The 17,379-nt window shown below is 50.3% G+C and overlaps 1 protein-coding gene across 1 annotated transcript in view; it reads left to right on the top strand.

Annotated features, from left to right (window-relative positions):
• The window catches only part of ENTPD2 (ectonucleoside triphosphate diphosphohydrolase 2), a 30,927-nt gene that overhangs the window by 2,395 nt on the left and 11,153 nt on the right, over positions 1-17,379 (top strand). The gene's annotated exons all lie outside the window — the stretch shown is intronic.

Here is a 17,379-nt window from a genome sequence, read left to right as displayed (position 1 = left end):
AGCTACAAAAGGGCTGCAAGTTGTGTTATAGATGTACCCAACTTGCTCACTGCAATTAGGTTAAAGCCAGAGACAGACCCAGGCTTTAGTCCTGTTATGGAGAGTTGACCAAGCTCCCTTTATGCTATATTTTTTTATTGTTCCCTAAATAGGTCCACAGCTTGCTCATGCAGATGGGCCAGTGTCATTGGTGGAAATATAGGTGTGGTGGGTGAGTGGGCTGTAAGGGTCAGACAACAGAGTCAAAGGCTCCTGGTGAATTAAGCTGATGTTTCTGGCCCACTAGGTCAAGGACCTTGCTGCTAGCGCTATGTTGTAGCTGGTGTTCATTTGTGCCTGTATCAGCAGTTCAGCAGGACTGAGTGAGCATACCCACCCTCCCCAGGCCCCCAGAGCTGGCCTGCCTGGTCAGGCTTGAGCACTGTGAAACTGGCACTGCTGTTACCCTCCTGAGCTTCATTCTTGCAGTAAATGGTGCTTTTATCCTAACTCCAGGACCTTTCTTTATCCATGTATTTACAGCACTTCTGTGGCTCTTGTTACCAGAGGATCTGTGCTCCTTACAATGTGTAAAGCTATCCTTCCACCCCACTCTGAGAAACAGGGACGGGACGTTATCTCCACCACATGGATGGGGAACTGAGGGATGGAGAGGCCAAATGACTTGGCCAAGGCCAAGTGGAGAGTCAGTGACAAAGCAGGAAACTGAACACGGGCCTCCCAAGGGCCAGGCAAGTTCCTTAACATGAGTTTGTTAGCAGGTGAGCATGCTACAGAGCAACCATAGCGAGTGCTTGGCTGCTTTACCTGTGGCAGCCATGCCTGACTCTTCTCCTCACCTCCCTGCTGCTTCCCATCTGGAGCCTGACCCTGTGTTTGGGCAGTGAGGTCTTTCCTGCATAGGCCAGCAGGAGGTTGGAGAGCACCAGTACCACAGGGGTTGTTGGGCTGTGAAGTTCTCTGCCTCTGTTTGGAACTTTTCTGTAGCAAATGCTTTGTGATGATGCGGACAGGTAGGTGGAGACTGGTCAGACACACAGGGATTAGAGAGAGGGAAAAGGAATGAAGAAAGTCCCAGAATGCGGCTTATTGCAGCCCAAAACCTATGCTGAGTCTGTTGTGGACCCTGAGCAGCTTTGTAATATGACCCTGATCTGGAATTTGAACAAAAGCCATGGGTCTCAAGTGTCCCAGTTTTTACTTTATCCCCAGGCAAACTGGAAGGACCTGAATTGGGATCAGGGTGAAGGGAGAAATGAGCCTGGCTGATCTTGCACTGCTGCCAGGAAAGGTGTAGAATGGGACCTTGACAAGAGCCACCATGCCTTCATGCTTCTGGGGTTGGAGTGAGAGCCTGAGCTATGACAGCCTTAGTGTGTGCTAGCCAGCACTGCTTTCACCCGAGCTCAGGATCCAAGGAAGAATGTGGTGCAGCCCATCTCCTTCCCCTGCCTCGTCCTCCACTTCTGTGGAGCTGCAGCTAAGTGGAGTCCCACAGAGTGGCCTCAGTACTGTGCCTCTTCAGGGCAGTGCTGCTTTCATGCCTGGGACAAATTCTGAAGTTGGTCTCCCCTCCCCATGCAATGCCCACAAATCACTCTGCCTACTGAATTTAGCATCATGGCTATGCTTAGCTTCTATACTTTTAAGCCAGAGCAATGCAGCCCTATTGCAGTTTAATGGAGGAAGAAGTAGCAAGCTTTACATAGAAGCCATTTGTGACCCATTAGAAAACAGCCATTCTGGGACGTCAAAATGGCCAGGTCTGGGACAGTGTTCCTGCTGACCCACACTGCCAGGGGCAGCACCAGCTCAGGAGAACATCTCAGACCCCACAGCTGACATAAGTTGCAGGCACAGGGAGCTCTTTGCTTCTAGGCAGCTTGTTTTTCAATCCTTCTTGCCTGGGTGCTGGGAGGAGGAAGGGCAATAAATACAGAAGACTACAGTGTAGCAATTATCCAGCTAATTAAACTGGGTAGCAACTCCTGCGTTAGTGCTGCTTACGCTGCAATGTGTGTGTTCTGCTTTACCAGCTGCAGTCCCTGCCCACAGGAGCCCACAGGGCTTTGCTCTGAGCTAATGAAGACCTAGCTGCAGCCTCCTTTTCCTGAGGGGCAGATGCTGTCCACTGTAATGGGAATTTCACCTGCATGAGTGAGAGCAGCCTGGAGTCTTGCAGAGCCTGAGCCTTCTGTCTTGGCCTCTGTTTGTGCTAATGGATCTGAATCTCCCTTCCATATTTGGGCAAAACTCCCACTGGATCAGCTGGGAATGCAGGATCAGGCCTGATTGGCTTTGGGCATGGCTTTCCTGCCTGCTTCAGAGAGGGATTATTTTGACTGAGAGCTGTATTATAGAACTAGACTCTCAGCCCTTGACAGGATGGGCTCAGCAAGTTCTGGGGGGAAAAAATATACCTGAGCCAGGCTGGTCTAGGCTTCAGGACAGAATTGTTCTGTGTTCCTGTTCACAGTGATGTGATGTGTTTGTGGGCACCAGGCCTGAGCAGTAGCCTGCTAGACCTACAGTGCAGTGAGCTTCAAATTGGCCTCCTCTGGAGCCCGCTACCACAAAACTACTTTTGAAACCTTTGTCAACTGCTTGTGACTTGAAACTGCACAGTGAGAGCAGCATGACTCTGGGGTACCACCTGTCCCACTTCTCTTTCTGCATGGCCGTTGCCTAGTTTCATTCCCATTGAGTCGATCAGCAAGTCCTCAGAGTTCTCAGCAGCATCAAATTAAAATGCAAGTCACTCGGGAATTACGTAAATGTCCAGTTCTGTTTCCTCCTTTTCCAGGCTGGAGCTGTTTGGAATTCAGCCACCTCAAATGGTAGCCCTAAAAATACCCCAAACCATGTTTATTTTGCTACCCAGGGCACTGTTCCAGTGAGTGATGGAGCTCTCTGGATTCCCGGCAGGTTGGTGGGAGCAGAAGATGCTGATGACCCCCAGGAACCAGTTATTTGTCTCATGTCACCTTCTGCCCCATCACCACAGTTCTGCATATTGTCTCTAACTGGCATTATTAAAAGAAAAAAGCCCATCCAGGTTTGTTCTTCCCTGACTGCTCCAGCAAGGGCTCTTCAAGTCACGCTGGGATCTCCAGGGTGGAGAAGGAGGTTGTGCCTGCATGATGGAGGTGAAGCTGCCTATGAGCCAAGCTGTTGAGATGGATAGGAACCTCCCTGTGATAGGACTGTACTGGGTGTTATGCCTCAAAAGGAGGAGAATTGAAAACTCCAGAGAGAGGATTAGTATGGGGCAATTGCTCTGACAGCTACAGCTGCAGAAAGAGGTGAAGTGAAACTTGCTCTTGCTTCTTTTAGAGATAGGGTTGCCAACCCTCCTGGGTTGGCCGGGAGTCTACCAGAATCGGCATCAATCTCCCGGTGAATATTGAAAACGATCTGAGAGATTGTGAATGGGTTGTACAGTACAATTAATGACATTGTCATGTTGGAAAAAATCATCTGGAATAGAGTTGGCAACCATATTTAGAGACAGGATTGGGCCCAGTGTTCAGGGCAATGGAATGGGCTGGTGGAAGCCCCACTGCTGGTCAGGTTGCATTTGCAGGTGAAGTGGAGGGGAGAGGGAGGAAGGAGCTGCCTGAGGCAGGAAGCCTGCAAAGGCACTTTGCTAGGATCAGGCACTGCATGCCAGCATCAAGCATCACCGTGCTCTGGATGGGGGCCAGGAAAGCACTAAGAGAGGAGGGAACTTGGTCTGGCCTGCTGAAGTCCCTATGGAGCATTGGATTCCCCATGCATCTGCTTGCCACCAAGCTGCCTGCCCTGCCCTGCCCTGCCCTGCAGGATGTGCTGTGTGAGGCTGTGATCAAGCAGATGGTGTCCACCATTCACAGAGGCACTGCCTGTCCAGCTTTGAGAAGGGCTTTCTTTTTGCCTGGAGACTTTGTCTTAGCTGCTGCAAGCTTCTTCAGGATTTTCAGCTCTTTACTTGTATCCGGGGATGGGGGGGGACAATGACAAGACAAGGTATCTGTATTAGCATCTACATGGTTAACCGCAGTGCGTGGTACCTTAGATGCAGGCTTAGAAGCACAAAACCACAGCGGGTCCCAATGCTTCTGGGGTTTCCTTAGCTGCTCACCAGTGCCGTGCAAACACCCTGCTGCTGGGAACCATTTCTGCACATAGCCTCTAGACTCATGCTGTTTCCGTGATGAAGAGGTTTCAGGTGGTCGCTTGCAGGAAGGTTCTGGGCTGGACCTTTCCGCAAAGGGAAACCTCATCTATCTGTCCCTTTGTGCACCCCAAGCTGCTTCCTGCCTGCCTATTCCATGGTGGTCCTGTTGCCCCTTTCACCTGCCCAATGGGGAGGAAGGATAAGATAGCAACCAGGTGGTGCCAGGATGGCTCAGCTGGGCAGGTCCCAGAGGAGTTGACTGAGTGTTATTGGAGAAGCTTGTATCAGGCTATGGTTGATTTCTCCCCATGGTGCATAAATGGCTCCAGCCCAGTATTTGGGGTTAGAGCCCAGCACTTGACCTGAGGATGCTCCCTGGCTCCAGTCCTGACTTAGCCACCCTGTCACCTCCCTTCTTCCCTTGGTTCCCCACTCCAGTGGGGATACCAGTGCTCTGTGATGGAGCTTGGAGGTGACGAGTAGAAGTGCAGATTGACTCTGTAGGTCCCTCATGTCCTTGCTGAGGACAAGATCAAAGGTGTGTGGGCTCTGGTTACAGGGAAAGAGCTAGCTGTGGAACTGAGGACTACAACGTAGGCAGGGTGTCGAATGGCTTAGGTCATCAGGCCAGAATTGTAGAGATTGCTGCTAGCCTGCACTTCCAGAAACCTACAGAATGATTGTTACTGTAACACCTGCAGAACCTGGGCAGAATCAGCCTGTGATTATGCAAGAGCTGTATGTGGGATTATGAGTCCCAGGCCTCTTAGTTCCAGTTATGACTTTGGATGCACATCAGAGAAATGTAGAAGGAAACATGTGGCTCTGGGGTGGAGGAGGTCCCCACTGGGCGTCAGTAACACTGGGTGCTTTGCAAGGATTTATTGTCCGTGAGGCAAACCCCCAGTCTTAGCCTATTGCAAATGGCAAGATTTCAGCACTTTTTCTTTGGAGCTCTGCAGAGCATTATGGCTTTCAGTTTTCAGCAGCTGCCCTCAGTGCTGATGGCCTCACACTGATGAAGATAACAGCGAGGAGAAACAATTAAAAGTGCAAGGGCACTTGGGCTCAGATTTTTCAGAGGAGATCAAGGCCAGATTTCCAATTTGCCCCCCAACAGTTGGGTCCAGATTTCCATAAGAGCTGGGAATCCAGTGTATACTCAAGTACACAGAGTTCCCTCAGGATCCCAGGCTGTGTCTCCATTAAACAGTTTCAGCGGCACAACTCGGGTTCTGCTGTCAGACCTGCTAGTGCATGCACGCTCCCAGCTGCAGTGTGGCAGCAGCACTCCTTCACTGAGCCTGAAAACAGTGCCAGCTCCCTGAGTGACACAAAAGCTTCTGTTGCCACAGAGAAGCCCCCAGGAAGTGTGTGTAGATGTGCCCACAGTTTCTGCACTTTAAAGGCTGGTGCTCTGCAAGACTTTTTGGCCCAGCTGCCTTGATGGCTGCAGCTGCCTAGGTAGGGACCTGTTCTGGTGGCTTTTCCTTTAGCAGCTGCTATCTGTTGCATGACTTCTGTTAGCAGAAGGTGTGAAGTGTAGGCAAGCAGCTAGTCTTCATAGCTGGGGGTGGTTTGCTCTTCTAAGAGCCTAATGGACCGTAATAAAATTCCTTCTAGCAATCGAATCCACCCATTTCAAAGGTCCAGCCCATCAGTGTACCCATCTTACCCCCTCCCCTAGCTACCTGCTTCTTCTGGAAGTCTCCACTGAAAAGGATGAAGCCAGCCTGGGAGGCTAACAAATTCAGCTTCTGGCAGAGTGAGTGCCAAGGCAGAGGGCTGCTGTACAATGTTCTCTTTTTGGGAAGCCATAGACCCTTACTTCATGTATACGTGTCCTAGGAGAGGTAGACCTCAGTGGTGTGGACTTCACTGACTTCAGACCATGGGGCTCCTATACACATGCAGGGAGGCTGCTCTGATGCACTGTAGTTACAATACATTGAAGCAGACTTGATTAATCAAGTCTGCTGGAGTGTGGTAATTACTGTGCTCCAGCAGACACCAGCGTCACGTATATTAGCATCCCTGCACTGAAAATGGCAGTGGGGGTGCTTTAATTAAAGTTTGTTCAATGTTAGTTAAAGTGCCCCGCCACCATTTTTCAGTGCAGGGACACTGATACATGTGACACTTCAGGAGCTTTAATTAGAGCAGTTCTCGGAGCCACTCTGATTAAAGCCCCCCCCACGCACTCCCAGATCATGTGCATAAATGCCCGTGGTGTCTATATGTGTTGACAATAAGTAGACCTTGGTTCCCAGTTGCATGCCATGGCTCTCTCTCATTTAGGGACTGTCCTCTTGGAGAATGCCTAGCCATTATGCTTTTTCAGTTCACATCACAACAGCGTTTTTCTTCTGAAGTAGTAACTGGAGGTTTCTATGCATGTTACATAGGTTGGAGGTTTGGTGTGAGAGGAGGAAGTGGGGGCTGAAAGGCTCTAGAAACCATTTGTGAACTGGGATGAGAGCTGGGCTTTCTGACACCCACAAGTAGTAAATCAAGATGAGGTATGAGCAGTAAGTGGCCTAAGAAAGAAAAACAAGTATGAGCTTACCCCGTTGTACTGTATGACTCACGTTCCACAGTTGTATATCCTTTCGAGCTGTTAGCACTTCCTCCTCCCATCAGTTTAGCGTTCAAGGTGCAGCCTTGGGAGCAAGCTTTCTGGAGCAGAGAAGGTAACACGGAAGGCACATGTGCCCTTAGAGCATACATACTGGGGGACTTCCAACTTAAAAGATGTCTGTATAACTGAATGCTGGGTGCATTGTTTTAGCGATGTTTGTCTTCCCAAGATCCAACGACAAATCCACTTTCAAATCCACTTTAATCCACTAACAAACAAGGGCATGTACAGCATCCTCTTCCTGGCTCTGATATATGTTCATAACTCTGTCTCCTGGTGCCCCCAGCAGATCAGCAGGAAAACATCGATCTTGCAACATAGACCACCTTGTTGAAGGGAGTGGTAAAGCAGGGGAGCTCATCCTGTTGCTTAGCAGGCTTGTGCATTTTCTTCTCTCTCTCTCTGAGGGGATGGGCTCAAAATCTCATGTAGGCCCCAAGGGAGCACAGGGCCTTTCAGAGTCCCCACTGGGTATCAGTCCTCTTTGTTACGAGCCATCTCTGCTCAGCAGAGGAGTCAGAGCTGAAGCAAGAATTCATGGATGCTGCTGGGTGAATGGACTCTTGGCGTTGCCCCTGGCGAGTCTGATGTGCCAGCACTTAACAGAAGGTTGGGTTCAGCTGCAGGAAGCCCCTTGGAAGGCTCCTAATATGGAGGTGGCTGAGTGAAAGCAAAGGCTGTTCTGCAGAGGAGCTGGCTGGGGTTTGACTGGAGTGTCAGTTCATTCACCTGTGTGTGATCACATAAGAAGTTTTCCTTCCCTTGCACACAGGGGTTTTGCAACTGGCTTAATTATCCCCAATTATTTATTCATTGTTTACATGATCCTGAGTACATGGGGAAATCCTGCAAAGCCTCCTCCTGGACCAGAGCCCAGCCCTTTCCTTTGGAACAGACCCTTTTGTGTCTTTTTTGAGGCCTGGCGCCTGAGCTAAACACTTACTGCATCCCCGGTGGTAGGAATAGTCTTGCTGGCAAGCTGAGGGATTGTGTCTGGATCTGCTCTGCAAACGGAGTGGGGGTGCCACTGGTAGCACTTTTACAGCTCTGGGCAGGACTCAGCACCTTCCCCCTTGTGCCTGTCATTATGGCTAGGGACAGACATTCAAAAAGCCTGGGCCTGAATTGATTCAACCTTTGCAGGCTAGCCTAACCTGCAGAGCTTGAACCGACTTGCAAGTGGATGGACATTCACTTTTGAATCAAGAAATGCAGGCACGTGCCGGCAGTGGCTCAGGCTAGAAGCTGGGGGGAGGGGCGGGGTGGCATGCTAGAACAACCCTCCCTTCCCTTGCCCATTGCTGAGTGGGGGCAGGAGGGGCATAGCCAGGACCCTCTGATTAGGGACGGGTTTAAACCCCATCGTGGCCTGCACAGTCCCCATCTCGGGTGTGCCTGAATGGGGAGGAGGAAGCAGCCCTTGCCAGGCTTTTTCCAGCTCGCTGCTGAAGGGGCAGGAGTTTTGTCAGACCCTGGCCCCCAGCTAGCACTCTGAGGCAAGGGGGGTAGTGAGGAGGACTGCTTGTGTGCAGTGCATGCATCTGTTGATGGTAATGAGCTGTTCAATCTCCCTTTCCCTGCTTCTTCATACTGTCTGCAGTAAACTGACAGGCAAAGGAGCCAGCAAGGGCTGATAACACAAAGCTTTTCAACTCATCAAGAAAAAAGCCTCTTTCATTAGTTCAAGCTCTTCTTAAATGGCTTTTTCCAAAGAAGGAAGGAGGGACATTACCAGCTACTGTGGATTAGCTCTAAAAATCCTTAAGTGGACGCAGTTCTGTCTGCCTTTGTCACAGTGACATTGGACACACACACACACCTCTCAGCATTAGCTAGCATGGGGGTGGCATGACCGTAACCAGGTGCCAGCTAGGGTGTGTGCCCTGGGGTCTGTGCTGTGGGAAAGGGGAGGGAGGGATGGGGTGGTCCCTGCTTGAGCAGTGAGGGGGAGGGAGGCAGGGAGATGCCAAGAAGACACTGCCGTGCTGGCAGTCCCCCACACCCTTCTCAGCCAGCCAGAGCAGTGATGGTGTTTGGGCTGGAGAGGAGAGGGGTGGGGCCAGCCCTGCTCTTTGGAGCAGACAGCCCAGCTCAACCCAGGGCTGAAAAGCATGCTGGGATTCTTGGGGACTCTGATTTAACTTAAACGATGAAGGGATCTGGGACAGAAGTTAAATAAACTGGTTTGACCCAAATCATTTAAGTCTAACACTACATTCAACCAGGTTTATCTTAAATCAGTTTCAGCCATTTTGAAACTGGTTTATGTGCACTGAACTTCTGTTCTGTTACAGTTTTAAACCAGTTTCTGATCACTTAAAGCCATTTATGTGTAATTTCTGTCCTCAGCCTTAGACCCTTACTCCCATCCCAGCACCCACAGCAGAATGCATCCCAAGGAAGCACAGGGGGAGGGACTGGGAGGAAGGCACCCTGGGTAGAGAACCTGACTGTGCAAGCAGGAGCAAGTCCTTGCTCTGTGCCTCGGTTTCTCCATCTGTAACCTGGGGATAGCCCCCGCCACCTCCAGCGCAGAGAAGGAATGTGGATGTACCCTGGACTCATCAGGGAACTATGCAGAACCCTTGCACTCGAGGCAGGGGAGGAGTGTCAGCTCAGACTTGTTGGAGACCTGTAGTATTGCAGCCCTCTCCACAACTATGGCTATAGCTATAGATGCCAATGTCCCCCTTTGGCTGTGATCTGCTGGGGTAAATGAGCCAAGCTCTTTCAGTTTTATTCTGACATTGGTTGCCTCACCTGAAAGCATTTTATCAGGGGTTCTCCTGAGCCAAGCCCTGTCAGCTGTATCAGCCCTGGAGAGTGCAGAAGGTTGTGCATGGAAGCAGCAGTCCCTGACGGAGCTGGATCCCCACCCATTGTGGCTTTGCAGTGACACCAGAGGGACCTGGGAGTCAAGCGGGGCTGCTGAGCATGGTTGTGGCTGACCAGTAAGACATGACCAGCCATGTGTGTGTAGCTACCCTTCATAGGAGGCATGTAACTTCCTGAAGCTCTGTAATCAATAAGCTAAACCCAGACAGGAATCCACGGGTAACGAAGGGGATTTTCTGCTGGTGCTCAAGGGGAATGCCTCTGCTTGTACCCTGACTGCCCTTGTTTCCCATCTGGATTGTGAAAGTACTGTGTCCTGTTGCCAAGTTACAACCAGTTGTGTTTCCATTTTGCTGCTAATCAGCTTGGATCTCATGTGTTTGGGATGGATGTAAACCGAATTCTACATGATGTATTTTCCAAAGCAGCTGGGACCAGTTCTGAAGGTAATATAACTGGGAATGGTCCCACTGATGGAGCCCCCTAATATAAAGCATCTGCAAAAGGCCTTCTCTGTCCTGGCTGGCTAGTGGCCAAAAAATCTGGTTTAGATTTGCAGTTAAGGCAGCATGGTCATGTGCTTGGAGCAAGGGCTGTTCCTGTGGAACCTGTGCACTTGGCCAAGTTCTGGGAAAGGCTGAAGGCTAGACCTCCCTGGAGACTGCGTGGGCTGGAGAGATGTGCATTCTGACCTGGTGGTTCCTGTGAGTCCTATGGATGTAATGGCCAGGACACTGAAAGATCAGGCACTCGGGGCACTTGGGAAGCTGTTGATGGAGGGAAGTGGCTGTGCGTGTTTGTGCTGTGGGCTGCAAAGTCTGTAAGCAGGAGGGAGGGAGGCTGAGATTACAGCTCTTAGCATCAATAGGTTGGCTTGTCCCTGTGCATTTCCATTTTTGTTCCCTGCCCTGTGACCACCCTGGGCAGATGGAGAAGCAAGGCAAATGCAGAGAAGCAGACTCTGTCCTGACTCCTTCCTGCCATTCACACTGGGAGCATGTTACTCGGGCTTTGACTCTTAGCTTGTCCACTGATTTTTTTTTTTTTTTTAGGATGTTCCTCCTTGGTGGGTTTTGTCATAGAATTTAGCATTTTGCAAGGGCCCTTCTTGCCTTGACTGGGGTTGGGTACAGAGCAGGTAGTTACTGCCTGGGCTCCACCCACAGCCTTGTCAATGCACCCCAGACCTGACCTGCAGCAGCCCTGAGACCCCCACACATCTTCATAGAAACATCTCTGTCCTGACATGCTGTACAGCCCTCCTCCTTGGCCTCTGGCTCTCCTTGTTAAGTTCTTGTTTCTCTACTGCTATATCTACCTCTTTGGAAGCCCTCTAGTTTCCATCTTGCTGCTTCCCTCACCCAGTTTCCAACTCACTTTCACATCCCCTCCTCCCATCTTCTGTCACTTTTGCAGCTTATCCTTGCTCTTTGCTTAGACTTTCACCTCTCCTGCCCTCTCATCCTGCACGGCTTGGCCAGAAGACTTGGCACTTTGTAAGACCTAGGGGCTTTCTGTAGCCAACCCTGCAAGTGCTCTGATGCTGGTGCACCTGGTAGCCTGTTTCATAATGAAACTAATCAGCAGCCTCTGACGGCCTTCTCCTGACACCTCTGTGAGTGCTACCAATTTTCTCAGCTACCTCATTGCAAATGCTCAGCATTGCTCTTGTTAAGCTAATTCATTTCAGTTCTGGGTGTAAAACAAAAATTTCATGTGGATTGGTTGCGACTGCAAATGCCTCCAGCATTTACAGACAGGGGTTGGGATATGTAGTGCCAAAGGCTGCTTAGTCTGTAAATTGCCTGAGATTTCCTGGCAGGGAAGCAGCAACATATCTCCTGACAGACCCAGGAGGACTCTCTAAGCCCATAGTGGCTTTAGTTATTTATGGAGGGCATGATTTGTCACTTAAACAAGAAAACACAGGCTCTGCAGATGAGATTGCCCTTGTTGGACACCCCCAACTTGCTGTCCTGCTCTGGACTGGAGGCTTCAGTGCAATAAATCTTCTATAGACTTAAAAGGGAAATTTACATGATTAAGGAGTATGGAATTTGGCTTTGTGTAAAGATAGCTCTTGTTCTCTCAGAAGATTTGCTTTTCTCATGCATTCAGAGCTACATCTGGAGACCTTGCTAAATAACGTGAATGTTCGCTGGGTCCTGTTCCTATGTGTCCTATGAAAACAGCATCACCCTGAGATAGGGAGCAGCTTTCTAGCCTGGCTTGTTCCCTTGTGAAAAATAGTGTGTACTGATTCACGAGGAGAGTAGGCTGGAGGCTCCTGACCTTGCACGTACAGTCCTGAAGGCACAGAGGTGCAGCTCTATATTGCTGAAAGAAAGCAAAACCTGGCCTATCCCTAAACAATGTCCAGTACCCCTTTCTTAAACTCATTGAGTCAATTCTAAGCTTGCTTCATTGGAGTTTCTTTTCCTCCATCATCATAGATTGTCACTTTCTGCATGACTGTTTGAAGTCAAGGTAATATCCAACCTTCTTTTGGCACCTTTCAGCCAAGGGTTGAACAAAACCATCCTATGTGCATCATGGAATGCACCCCTACGCCTCTCCCTGCGCACATCAAGGTTAGGGTATATTAAGAGGCTGCATCATCCTTTGTGGGATCAACCAGGAAAGCCTTGTGCCCTATGCAGTTACCTCCGGGCAGATCTCCATGTGCCGTGTATATGCTGGCTCTCCGAGGAACATGGAAGTCTCTGGAGCGCCTCCAGATCTCAACAAGGACCCTGCTGGGTACAGACCCTGCGAAGGATGGGTGGGAGGTTTGATATTGGACTCTGTGATATGAAGTGTTTTCAACCACAAGCAGAGTTGCTTCACCTCTGGAGACCCTGACGTGTACCCCACTGTTACTCATAGCAGTGATACCTCCTCGGTCTCAATCCCCTTCAGAAGTTCCTGGGTCAGGGCATGGCCATGAACTTACCATCATGGATCACAGCATTGCATAGGGATGGGCCAGAGCACCACCCTGACTCAGAGGCACTTTATGGCCTGGAAAAATAAACCCTGATGCCCTAAGGGTTCTGTGTGTCCTGGCCCTGCTAGGGTCCTCTCCAGCCCTGCTCCTTGGTGCCCACCTGATGTTGGAGATGGTGGTCCACATGTTACAGAATCATAACATGGAGTTTCCTGTTAAGCCAGTGTCCTGCACAGGGGTGGAGGGCTCCAGCTGGTTTTCATATGTGTGTTTCTGAAGTCAGTTTTTCAAACCGGGGTAACTGTAGCAAAGTAAAAATCTGCTGTCACTGTCCAGTGTGGCCCAGAGGCAAACACAAGGGCTCTTGTCAAAGGCTTACCAATGACTTGCTCCTCTCAACCTTCAGGCACGAGTCACGCACCCTAGGCCTGTTTCCTGGAGTGGGATGAGTGGGCTAGAGCTGAGAGAAAGCATTCACCACACCGTGCCTAGAGCAGGCCTCCACAGAGACCCCTGCCCTCACACGGTCCACCCAGCGTGCCTCTGGTTTAAATGACCCTTTCTGGTCTGAGCTGTGTCAGTGTCCTGGGGGACTCCTGCTCTGAATCCTGTGTCTGGTGGTGAAGTAGGAGAAATGGGAGCTGAGAGACCTAGAGTCTGGGCCACAAAGTTATCCTGTGGCTTCAGGGAAGTGACTTCAGCACCATGCCTCAGTCTCCCTATCTGTGAAATGGGGATGATGACACTGAACTCCATCCTGGAGAAGCAGTACAATACACTGCTTGATCTTTTGCTGTGGAAAAGGGGATACTGCAGCAGGTTACTAGTGCCTGTTAATGACAGGGCTGAAGCGCACCTCTTAGGTAGAGGATGTGTTCTGCGGAGGAGATCCACTAGGCTAGATTCAAGCAGTAACTTGCCCTGTCTGCTCAGCAGTGTCGCTCTGTGAATATATGGAAACAATCCTGAATGTGGTAACATATTCAGACTCTTCCATGGTAGGCGCTTGTAGCCTGTATGTCACAGTGGCAATGCCTGTCTCAGGCAGGGGGTTGGACTAAATGATTTATTTCCTGACTCGTTCCAGCCGTATTTCTCTGTAACTCTATGACAGAGTCTGTATGACAGGCAGTTGGAGCCCAGTTCCCTTCTCCAGGAATTTCTGTCACTGCGCAGGGAAGCAAACGAGCGCAGGGCACTTTGCTTTATAACAACAAAGAGCGTTATTGCTGGAGCTTGTTTTGAGCTGTTCTAACATGTGCTTTGGATGCAGCTCCTTAAAGCTGTTTTATCGAGAGGACTAGGAAGGTGCAGGGAGAGTTTTGTGCTAGTAGTTTGTTCTTACCATACGAACACGGGCTTCTGCACTGCTTGGGGAGCTCCTCTTTCATTTTGTAAAATAACTTTGCAACATATTTAAAGTCTGTGGCTCCAAAAAGCTGTATATTATAAAACAGCTCGGCTTTTACCAAACTGAGGCATTCACCAAGTCTTGGATTCACAGTCACCACTTCACTCTGAATTCAGGATGTTTGGCAGATTTCTGTAGTCTGATGAATACAAATGACAGGCCAGATCCTGTTTCTGCTGTTAGTTCACTTGAGCACCTAAAGTATGATCCTATTGCACTTGCAAAAGCATTAATGCAAAAGGCATTAGTGGGTCTTCCTCCTCCCTGCTTTTGGTACCCTTGCCTTAAGGCTAGGAGGGTGGCACATTTAAAAAGTGGATGCATTAGCGTTTTTTCTGGGTGGAATAGTATTGTACTTTGGTGTCTGATAGCTGGAAAAAGACCCGGTCCAAAGCCTTCTTGCCCATGCAGTAATCCTTGGACAAGTTTCATACTTGTTGATTATTTTATGGCCTGTCAGCAGTATTGTTATCTAAGCTCTGAGGACTGGCTTCTCCCTTGTGTCTTCACTTTCTTCAGCAGAAAACTGAGTAAATCAATCCCATTTATATTCTGCAGAATTTTGTTCCAGCTGCAAAGTTTTATTGTTGCTTGTGCATGCACTGGAGTGAATTCAGCCTTGGTCCGTTATCGGGGAGTTTACAGGCAGGAGAGAAGAGAAAACCCCTCTAGGGTATAAACTGCTGGGGCTTGATCTAGAATCCATGAAAGAAAGTCACAGCTGAGCCCAAGGGGGAGTGAGGCTCTACAAGGGGGGAAGAGAGTTGAATTAGCACCATACTTTTTGATGTTCCTTTGCTTTCCCTGCACTGATCCCTTCAACTTTTGCAAAGAGCCTCCTTAGGAGGTAGAGGGATACTGTTGTTCCCTGTACACAACGTAGGGTATGAAAAAGGGAAGGACCTTCCCAAAGTGAATTGCCAGCAGTCCTGAGAACAGGACTGAAGAATCTGCGACCCATGAGCTGCTTCGGGGATCGCATCGGGCCGCCCTGGCTGCACCGTGAGAGCTGTTCAAGGGCAGTTCCCTTTTGCCATCTGTTGAGGCTGGCCAAGGAAAGTGGCACAGGCCCCACAGCTTGGATCTAGACAGGAACAAGCCTGCACTGGCTGGGGGATTAGGTCACTTCTTCAACACCCAGGATGACTAGCTCTGCCAAGGGGTGTGTCCTAGGGAGATGGGAGCCTGCCAGCTAGCTGGGGCCCTCTCCCTCACAGCAGCTGGGAAGGAGGGGTGCTGGGAGGAGCTCAGCCCCACTCTTGCTCAGCCTATGCCACCTCATCATTGGGTTTCCAAGCAGGCACCTGGGTGCTTCTTTCCAGGCTGCCACTGCTGCCCAGGAGAAGCTCCTTATAAGCATCCACTGAGCCACCTCCTCCTCCTCCTCCTCATCATCCTTGCACCCTTCTTGGCCACATCGCTGACAAAGCCATTTGATTGACTGCATCTGGGCTGCCCCTGTGCTGTGACACTGACCCAGCCCCAGATTGATATTGCTTCATAGTTGCCTTGCACTGCCCCATCTCTCCATCTGCTTCTAGCTGCTGTCCCCTGCCGCGTTTACATGGTGACTGGCTCTTTGTTCTGTTTATGCAGTGCCAGGCACTGAGGGGTCCTGCACCAGCTCTAACGACTGTGGTCTGCACCAGCCAGAGTGCTCAGCCCCAGGGGCAATGGGCACCGTGCTTGGGCAGGACACTCCGGCACCCAGTGCAGGGAGAGCAGGGAAGTCAGTCAGGGACTGGAAGAGAAAACAAAGCCGCTGGCAGGGGTGTTGCACTGTTGTACGACCAAGGGTCTTGGTACAGAGAGAGACTAGTGCTGCTTCCGAAGTCCTGCTGTCTCCTGTTGGGATGGAGCTGGCAGAGAAGGGCAAAGACTAGCATGGGGACCGGTTCCCCCCAACGCTGCTCCAACACCCCAATGTGGAGTTCACCTCTGCACAAGATCCCAGGTCCCGGCCCCACAACACCACTTAAAGGAGGACACAAGCCTTAGCAGGCAGCCCTGGAGGAGAGGGTAAAATTCACCCCTGCAGAGAGAGGCACCACAGGACCCTGTTTACACCAGTGGTCTGTAGCCATCCATGCCTAAGCCTCATGAGCACCATGGCATAGGAGTGAGTCCTGTCCCTAGCACTCTAACAGGAACTTTATTACATTGAAAATAAAGTTGTTCTGCTGCCGAGGCTCAAAAAATAAATGCATTTAACCTCCTTAAGGCTGATTTCTAATGCAGTGTGGCCAAACAGAACTAGACTGAGTTTAAACCTATGCAGTGGTGTCACCCACAGCAGCTAGAAAGGACCCCTGAATTGAAACCAGGGTTGCAAAGCCCTGAGTGGCTTGACTTTGCTTGGGACGGGACAATCTGTTGGCTGGACTGCCTCATCAGATGGCAAGCTAAATGCAAAAGCTTGATGTGTATGAAAATCTGCCAAGGTGGGAGAACCTGGTGTCAGATGGGGGCCTCAGAACCAGGGGAAGCTGAATCCTCTTTGGTTTTCTTTGCCAGAGGCTGTAGAGTCCTCATTTGGCAGGAGGGAAAAGGGGCTATTTATAGAAAGAGAATGGCAGATCCCTATATGGACAAAGTGCTAATTAGTTAGTTCTCTGCCCTTCTTTGGAGGCCTCACTCTGGACTGTGATTCCCACCCAGGTGTCTTACTTGATCTCTCCAAATGGGCAGTGATCTGTCAGCCTGGCGTAAAAGTAATAAGTAACTATTGGCAAAGTCTTTGTAATACGTAACTATTGGCAAAGTCCAGGAGGCTTTCTGCTTGTTAGAGGGGATGGCAGGTGAGGAAAAGGGTGTGTCCATCTCCATGCCAGGGGAAAGGGAAGTAAAAGGAGAGAGATCTCAAACACAGGTTTAGTGCTGAGAGCAAGGCAAGCCGTGGGCTCTGGCTTGGATCAGAAGTAACCGAAAGCCCTAGGCTCTGACTTCTGCTCAAGCCCTAGATTTCTGACTGTAATTTTGTTTCGGGAATCACACCAAAACTTTTCATCAGTGTTCTTACCAATTCAGCTGCCCCGGGGTAAGCGCCACGGAGAGCCCTGGTATAGCTGAGACTCTGGTGGCTTCCTGTGGTTTTACCATTATGGTCAATAAAACCTAGTGCTCCTGACAGAGAGACTGGCCTGCTTGGTCAAACAGAAAGTAAGGCCCAGTCCTGCACTGCCAGTCTTTGAACTGAAGTGCTTGAGGGCCAAGTCTCTGGCCAGTAGGCTGAGATTAGGCAGGTGGGGAGGGCTAGGTCCCTGGGTATTTGCCCTGCCCAAGAAGAAGCAAGAGGGTGAGGATTGCAAAATAGCCTGGTGCATCAGGTATGTGTTGGATTGCTGCAAGTCAGGCTGCACTGTGCCCAGCTTCTCTGGCTGCAGGGAGGGTGC

Source organism: Alligator mississippiensis, chromosome 12 (genome assembly GCF_030867095.1).
Source record: "Alligator mississippiensis isolate rAllMis1 chromosome 12, rAllMis1, whole genome shotgun sequence".
Lineage (NCBI taxonomy): Eukaryota > Metazoa > Chordata > Crocodylia > Alligatoridae > Alligator > Alligator mississippiensis.
Note: the sequence above shows the minus strand (reverse complement) of the source record. Positions and strands in the feature narration are given on the sequence as shown.